We start from the raw sequence: 7415 nt of genomic DNA, 5'->3' as shown, positions 1-7415 counted from the left end.
GACTATTAGCATTAGTATTATTTCTTCTCTTATTACTGTTACTGTGCTGTTTTTGATTCTCTTTACCAATAATTTGGGCCAAGTAGCGTGCATCCCATGGCAAAAGCACAGTTGTTACTGCAGCAGCTGGGGTTTGATTCCAGTCCTTTGCTACATGTTGTCCCCTCTCCCTCTCTCCCCTTTCCATCACTATATATAGGGCTGTTTCCACTACCAGGCAATACCTGGAATGAGGCGGGTCTCACTCGCCGAAACGCCCCTAATTTGAATATGAGCTGTCCGGAGCCGACTTTTGTCGTGACTTTTTCGACCCTGTAGAAGAGCAGGGTCTTTTTTCTCCCCTGAAAACCGCCTGGTTAAAGAAGTGTTGCCAACTTAGCGACTTTGTTGCTAAATTTAGCGACTTTTCAGACCCCCTTAGCGATTATTTTCAAGAAAGCGACTGGAGACAAATCCAGCGACTCCTTCTTACTCTTCTTAATGAGCCATAGGCCAGCTTGTTTGCCGCCGTTAGCAGCAGTTAGCTACAGTTAGCTACAGTTAGCTCTGTAGCAGTACAGTGTGTATGTGCTGCTGCTACAGGAGGTGTTCACTTAGCGATCACTGTTTGTTTACAACAAGCACCAGACACTCTGTGCACAGTTAGCGATGCTGTTCATTCACAATCACTATGTTTATGATCAGCGGAGACTCTGTGCATAATTATCCATGCTGCTTTCAGCTGCTGACGTTGTGCAGTTAGGGACGGTGAAAACCATACGTCACCTCCAGAGTCTCTAAATCCCTCTGGTGGCTAACTTGTAGTGGAGACACGCAGAGTGAGTGGACTTTAGAGAGGGTGTGGCCTCAGACTTTCCTGGTGGACACTTTCCCCCCTAGTGGAAACACGGCTTATACTACCACAATTAACAGTGCTGCTAGGTAGCGAACATCCCAATTCCCATGCAGTGATTGTCTCTGGAATCCAACAAATCTTACAGTTGTTTGGTAAGGGAGATGATAGTTATAGGGAACTTTTCTGAGAGATCAAGGTCACAGTTCACATCTGCACCTGGTGGCCTTAATGACATAAATGATCTGAATTATCTTCTATCATCACCTGCATATAGCTGCACATTGGAGCTAAATGAACTTCTTTATGTTGAATGTGCTGAGAGAAGCAACCCTGCAGGTGAACACGTGAACAAAGGAGTGCTGCACTGAATAAAGCACTTCCAATCATGTAATATATAAGATGTGCCTTCACATCTTATTTTCAAAGAGAATACTTACGTTTCCTTCAGTTAATGTTTGTGGTAACTGGTAGTCTAAACCAAAGCTTTGTCTGAAAGCAGTGGAGGTAATTATGTCTTCACATACTCTGATGACTCTGACAGCAGGGAAATTACTGAGCTGTCCCCATCAGTCAAAGGGGAGGAACTCTACATCATGGCAAAGGTCCTCCTCCTGTTTCCTTCCAGGAGCAGATGAAAGAACTGTCACTTTCATGAACCCTCGTAGCACAGTGGCCGTGAGATAAGTGATAACACAGCCAGCCACCTAGAGCCTGATGCAAGGTTATAATAGTTCTGGATTTTTCAGTAGTTTTAATGTTCCTCAGTTTGTGCTTTGTTTTTACAGTTTTTCACAACCGCTATGACCCGTTTGTCAGAACCTTAAAAACTTTTTCAAAACTGTTAACGCACATCACACCTGATACACACAATCCCCCAAACAGTTAATTTCATGGTCAAAATCACCCAGTGTAACTAAACACAGACACACACTTCCAAAATACAATAATACACTAACACAGTTCACCAAATCTACCAAAACACTGACACACGTTGTCTTCCAACAGAAACATTTAGTCAGTCACAGCACAGCGTCATAAAAAACACTGACAACTGATGGAAGAACACAAACCGAATCACTTTGCATGTTTCTTATCTACTTTTTTTCCTTTTTCTTTTACAATCAACAGATTATTGTATTGATCATACATGTAAATTAACCCTCTGGAGTCTCCAAAAGCTCCAAAGCATGACTTCTTCATCATCCAGACTAGAAAACAAAGCAGCGTGGAGCCCTACTGTAAATTTACCTCTAAAGTTCTGGCTGTAAACTCCATGAGGCCAGTTTCAGTTTGATGATGATATACCAAGTAAATCTGGAGACAAGCTCAAATATATTTAGTATAAAATGATAGAACTGAATGGAACCCTCTTACAGTTTTTCACAACCGCTATGACCCGTTTGTCAGAACCTTAAAAACTTTTTCAAAACTGTTAACGCACATCACACCTGATACACTCAATTCCCCAAACAGTTAATTTCATGGTCAAAATCACCCAGTGTAACTAAACACAGACACACACTTCCAAAATACAATAATACACTAACACAGTTCACCAAATCTACCAAAACACTGACACACGTTGTCTGCAACAGAAACATTTACAGTTTTTCACAGCCGCTATGACCCGTTGTTCAATACTTTTACCGCTTTTTCAAAACTCTTCACACAGTTACCACAACATCAGCCTGTGTGGGCGATACAATTAACACAATTCTTCTTCTTTTGACACAAAATACACACATTTTACACATTTAAAATTAGTTTTAACTCCTTTTACATACAAGCTCAATCAAGACCAAAACAGTAGATGTTAACTGGTGAATTTTCAATTGCTTTCACACAGTTTGTCAAAACAGAAGACCTCATGTTCAAAACTAATGAATTGAAGATTACATTGATCACAGCTTCTGCTCCTTTTTCTTTTTGTCTATTTGACAATACAGTAATGAATGACAGCTGATTTTTTTTTTACCTCTTTACTCTACTGTAAGTCATTTTAATTTGCAATACAGTAAAGTGTTTACTGCAAATCCTGTCATTCACTATCTTCTCCTTTCATACGTAAACATTCTGCAAAGCTGCTCTGACATGGCTCGTTCACTTTCTGTACTGAGTGTTGTACAAAAAAGGACCAAAATTCATGGCCAACAAATGAAAAATGAAGAACATCATCACAAACATTGTCTCTATGGAGGCTATTTTGTCCATTTTTGAATCATTTTCATGTCTTTTCATGTCTTTGTAAGTCATTTTGTGTCTTTTTTAGTCATTCAGTCCAACATAAAATGTGATTTTGAATCTTTTTTTACTTTCAAAACACTATCATGTTTCAATAAAGAATTTTACAGTAAATGTTGCAAATGTGAACAAAGGTCGCAAATACAACATATACGTAAGAGGGTTCCATCCAGTTCTATCATTTTATACTAAATATATTTGAGCTTGTCTCCAGTTTTACTTGGTATATCATCATCAAACTGAAACTGGCCTCATGGAGTTTACAGCCAGAACTTTAGAGGTAAATTTACAGTAGGGCTCCACGCTGCTTTGTTTTCTAGTCTGGATGATGAAGAAGTCATGATTTGGAGCTTTTGGAGACTCCAGAGGGTTAATTTACATGTATGATCAATACAATAATCTGTTGATTGTAAAAGAAAAAGGAAAAAAAGTAGATAAGAAACATGCAAAGTGATTCGGTTTGTGTTCTTCCATCAGTTGTCAGTGTTTTTTATGACACGGTGCTGTGACTGGCTAAATGTTTCTGTTGGAAGACAACTTATGTCAGTGTTTTGGTAGATTTGGTGAACTGTGTTAGTGTTTTATTGTATTTTGGAAGTGTGTGTCTGTGTTTAGTTACACTGGGTGATTTTGACCATGAAATTAACTGTTTGGGGAATTGAGTGTATCAGGTGTGATGTGTGTTAACAGTTTTGAAAAAGTTTTTAAGGTTCTGACAAACGGGTCATAGCGGTTGTGAAAAACTGTAATCAGTCACAGCACAGTGTCATAAAAAACACTGACAACTGATGGAATAACACAAACCGAATCACTTTGCATGTTTCTTATCTACTTTTTTTCCTTTTTCTTTTACAATCAACAGATTATTGTATTGATCATACATTTAAATTAACCCTCTGGAGTCTCCAAAAGCACCAAATCCAGACTTCTTCATGACATCCAGACTAGAAAACAAAGCAGCGTGGAGCTCTACTTTAAATTTACCTCTAAAGTTCTGGCTGTAAACTCCATGAGGCCAGTTTCAGTTTGATGATGATATACCAAGTAAAACTGGAGACAAGCTCAAATATATTTAGTATAAAATGATAGAACTGGATGGAACCCTCTTATATGTTAGATTTGCAACCTTTGTTCACATTTGCAACATTTACAATTCTTTATTGAGCATGATAGTGTTTTGAAAGGAAAAAAAAGATTCAAAATCACATTTTATGTTGGACTAAAGGACTAAAAAAGACACAAAATGACCAAAAAGACACAAAATGACTTACAAAGACATGAAAAGACATGAAAAGGATTCAAAAATAGACAAAATAGTGCAAGACTCCAGATAATGTTTGTGATGATGTTCTTCATTTTTCATTTGTTGGCCATGAATCTTGTCCCTTTTTTGTACAACACTCAGAACAAAAAGTGAACGAGCCGTGTCAGAGCAGCTTTGCAGAATGTAAAGAAGTAAAGAAGAATACAGTAAATGACAGGATTTGCAGTAAACAAAAAAAATCAGCTGTCATTCATTACTGTATTGTCAAATACACAAAAAGAAAAAGGAGCAGAAGCTGTGATCAATGTAATCTTCTATCCATTAGTTTTGAACATGAGGTTTTCTGTTTTGACAAACTGTGTGAAAGCAATTGAAAATTCACCAGTTAACATCTACTGTTTTGGTCTTGATTGAGCTTGTGTGTAAAAGGAGTTAAAACTAATTTTAAACGTGTAAAATGTGTGCATTTTGTGTCAAAAGAAGAAGAATTGTGTTAATTGTATCGCCCACACAGGCTGATGTTGTGGTAACTGTGTGAAGAGTTTTGAAAAAGCGGTAAAAGTATTGAACAACGAGTCATAGCGGTTGTGAAAAACTGTAATAGGATGGGTGGGGTGGAGGGTTGGGGATGGGCGGAGGGTGTTTGTTTCTATGTTTTTTTATCTTTTTATTATTATTATTTTCTCCTTTTTTTATGTAAAGCGCTTTGTGTTGCATCTCTCTTGTTTGAAAAGTGCTATACAAATAAAGTCTGATTGATTGATTGATTTTAGTTTTGATTTCGTTGTCAATTTTTGTTTGCAAATTCAGGTAGTTTTAATGAGTTTTAGAGTGAGTTTGCTAGTTTTAATTAGTTTTTATTTTTTTGGAAAAATGCTTAGTTTTAGTTTAGTTTTTATTAGTTTTAGTGTTAGTTTGTTTTTTTGTAATGGACTATGTGTTTGGTGCGAGATTAAAATAGGTCATAATAAATGTTTCCTTTATTTCCTTTGTCTAATCCATCTCAGCCCCAATACGTTTATTAAGTCATAAAACCAGATAGATGAAATAGATTTCATATCAACCAAAAAGGTTTACGTATGAAAAAAGTTGACAAAGAAGAAAACGAAGGACATTTCACTATAATTTCAGTTAGTTTTGTAACCACAAAATACAGTTTCAGTTAGTTATCGTTTTCTCAAAAGCTCTCGTTTTTATTTTTATTTCAGTTAACAAAAATGTTTTTTCCATTCTAGTTTTTTTTATATTGTTAGGTTAACTAACTGTAATAACCTTGGCCTGATGATACCCAGTTCTACATCACAGCTCTGCTAAAGATCACACAGACAGCCAAGGGCCGATCTCAATCATCATTTAGACATTTAGAGGCATGTTGAGGTGAAAACAGAATTAGTATTGAGAGGGTGTAGAAGAGAAATAATTAATAAAGGTGGAATACCCCGTCTGGCATCACATCAAGCTGAGGTTCACCACAAATTAGCACCACAATAGGTACAGGTGTGTTTGTGCTGTGAGACTGACGATACTGACAGTATAAAAGTAACATTTGTAGTTTCAGCCGCATCTTTAGTTGTGGCTGCACAGGGGTAACCTGAAGGAGGTGTTTGTGAGTTACAGTTTTTTACAACCGCTATGACAGGATTTGCAATAAATACTTTTCTGTATTGCAAATGAAAATGACTTACAGTAGAGTAAAGACGAAAAAAAATCAGCATTTAGCTGTCATTCATTACTGTATTGTCAAATACACAAAAAGAAAAAGGAGCAGAAGCTGTAATCAATGTAATCTTCAATCCATTAAAAAAACGTGAAAGCAATTGGAAATTAACCAGTTAACATCTACTTTTTTGGTCTTGATTGAGCTTGTGTGTAAAAGGAGTTAAAACTAATTTTAAACATTAAAAATGTGTGTATTTTGTGTCAAAAGAAGCAGAATTGTGTTAATTGTATAGCCCAGTTTTGAAAAAGCGTTAAAAGTATTGAACAATGAGTCATAGCGGTTGTAAAAAACTGTATTGTATTTTGGAAGTGTGTGTCTGTGTATAGTTACACTGTGTGATTTTGACCATGAAATTAACTGTTTGGGGAATTGTGTGTATCAGGTGTGATGTGCGTTAACAGTTTTGAAAAAGTTTTTAAGGTTCTGACAAATGGGTCATAGCGGTTGTAAAAAAAACTGTAAGAGAGGGAGGGTGACAGCCCTTTCACAACCGTGCTGAATATCTGTATTCAGGAAGTTCAACACCTGGTCCATGCTGTTCATTGTACTGGTGAGTGCACACAGGCTGACTCCTTAAATTATCATGTCTTCATAGACGTCCCCTCAGTGATCCTACCTCTATATTAAGTCATTAAGTTCTCAACCTTTCCCATTCTGGTTATTAATAGACATAATTTGGACTTAATTGCAGGTTTATAACTCACCAGTAATGATAGGAAGCACTGAGGTTCTCTTTGAAGTGACATGCCAATCTTCTGGAAGATGGATAAGCACTAGTCCTGCAGATCAATCTGATACCTTCATGTCAACAGCCTCCGGGGTCATAAAGAGAAAGGTTTGTTCATTTGTAAAACACACAATTGCTTCAGTTCGGAAGATTACCCATGTCAGTGAGCCTGTATACTGCTGTGCTGAAGTGGAAATGAAGCAGTACAACTTTTACATGTGTGTGTCTGAGGACTTTGAGGCATCATTAGTTGAGGAATTTGAAGCCCTCGGCATGTGTGGCTCAATTTCCGTAACAGGATTTTAGATTTTCCGATTTTAGATATTACTTGCACCACTGCATATTTAGTTGTATTTCTACTGTCAGCGGTTTATTTGTAAACACAGATATGAGTTATGAGCATATAATTCAGAGCCTATTTCAAACAATGTTCCCTTTATGCGTCCCCTCCTGTGATCATTTGTCAGTTGCCCCTCCCCCTCCCTCCCAGCAGTGATATAGCTCCAGGTCAGTCTGTCAGGTAAGTTTTACCTGCAGCTGAACTCTGCACCACCTCCTGTTGAAGCCGCGAGCACCGGCAGTGCTCTCTTATCCACTGAACAAACGGTGAATTCCAGGTTCATGTCCT

This window comes from Centropristis striata, chromosome 3 (assembly GCF_030273125.1).
Source record: "Centropristis striata isolate RG_2023a ecotype Rhode Island chromosome 3, C.striata_1.0, whole genome shotgun sequence".
In the NCBI taxonomy this organism is placed as follows: Eukaryota; Metazoa; Chordata; class Actinopteri; order Perciformes; family Serranidae; genus Centropristis; species Centropristis striata.
Note: the sequence above shows the minus strand (reverse complement) of the source record.